Genomic DNA, 1,998 nt, shown 5'->3' with positions numbered 1-1,998 from the left:
AATGTATCAGGGATGAGGTAGATTCCAATAAAATAATGCCATTATGTAAACGAAAGAAGCTTCAGACCGAGTTGATATTTGAAATGAAATTTTCAAAGCTCAAATTTATATTTCAAACTAGAAAAATTTGAAGTTCGAGACCACTGAAAAATCTGGAGAGTTACGATGAAAACCTCTGGATGTAATCATAAAAAAATGCACGTGGGCATCTTACAACTGTGAAATCACAAGGCAGTAATTTGTTCTCTGTTTAGACTGTATGCGAAAATTAACCCACTTATTTCAAAATTCATGTACAGGAGGGGGTGCGAGGGATGCCGAAGGCTTGAAAACCCGAATGCCAATGAAAAATTATTTAAACATACACCCCTTTGCAACAAATGAAACCAAACATTAGAATTTGCTAATAAAAGCTTGAAACGCTTATTTGAAACAATTCATGCACATTAAAAAAAAATGAAGAAGATAACCCAGGTCTATTTTATGTGAACCGAACAGCAGATATGCATGGTTGTCATTGGCTGGGATTTTTAAACAATTAAGACCCGAATTTTGCAGCACTTTGTCATTTTCCTCACAATTTTTTTTGTTACAGTGGAATCGACTTACAAATATTTCGCATGAGAAATCGACCTGGAATCGTCATCTGCGCGTAGAATCGTAGAGATGGTTTCGATGATGCAGTTATTAAGTGAACAGATTCTGAAGACCAATCGAAATTTGTTGGTTTTCTTTACAGAATCAATTATCTCTTTTTAATTTTAATGTGACAAAGAAAAATTTCCGTGACCCGTGTTTCCCTTTTTTCTTTTAATCACGAGTCCATATGATTTTTTTGGGTCTCTATTTGGTTTTGATTTGTATATTTTTTAATTTTATTTTTTGGTACAGTATAATCACGGCGTGAGTTTTGATAAGGGAGCAATATCATATTACTTGCATTTGTATTATGGGATATATATTAAGGGAAAAATGATATAATATATTGAGAATATAAAAAAGGGTGAAGAGTTTTTATATTGGCAGGTATAAAAAATGGAGCTCAAATTAATGAAAAATCTAAAAGGATATAAAAAATGTTAATAAGAAAATGGATTAATACAATATCTAGTGAAAGTAGAGGTTTTTTTAATTGGGAAGGTATATTGGTTCATATTGGTAGGGGGTTAAATAATGTTATTTTTAAAGGTATTTTCCAATATTTAGTCAAATTAAAGGTATTGTTTAATATGTCATGAACGCAGGTGATATGTTAGAAGTTCATTGAGTGAAGCCCCCGTGAGCCTAATTCAAATAAAAAAATGAAAATAATATCTAAGTCTTAATTTTAGAAAATAAAATTGAATATAAATTTATATTTTTGTTCTTTATAAATAAAACCTAATATTAAAAAAGAAATTTTAAATTTGATTTTAAAATTTTAATTATAGATTAAAATAAAAACGAAAGAAAAGTGTTTAATAAATAACTCAAATCTTAATAAAATCTTAGTTTTTTTTTAATCTTAAAAATTAAAATCCAAATGAGAAATTTTTAAAGGTTAATTCTAATGTAAACTAGAGTAAGTAATATTAAATTATCAAAAATCTACAAATCAGAATTTGAAATAAATATAAACTATTTTAAAATTTAAATCTATTCTAAACTCTAATTTTAATAAACCTAAAGTTTAGAAAATTTATAGAAAATGAAATAAAGCTTGTGAACTAGTATCCCAAATTTCTCTCACCCAAGGTATGGAAAAGAAATCAAAACCCTGAATCAAATCCTCTTAGCTTACTTATTTACTCCCAAATCAAATCCTCTTAGCTTACTTATTTACTCCCAATACGATATTGTGAATCCCTCCCACTCAAAAGTATGAGAGGAAAATCAAAATACACAAAAGACAAATTGAAGAGCTAAAGAAGAATGTTGACAAATTTGTATTATTCCTCGAGGAAGGATTTCCTGTCAAGTGAGATAGTGTTTTTCTTTTATAGAGTAAAGAAGCCTCTA

Source organism: Pinus tabuliformis, chromosome 2_1 (assembly GCF_031772625.1).
Source record: "Pinus tabuliformis cultivar Carrire ecotype Pingquan chromosome 2_1, CPIR1, whole genome shotgun sequence".
Classification (NCBI taxonomy): Eukaryota; Viridiplantae; Streptophyta; class Pinopsida; order Pinales; family Pinaceae; genus Pinus; species Pinus tabuliformis.
The sequence above is the reverse complement of the archived record's forward strand: the minus strand, read 5'-3'. Positions refer to the sequence as shown.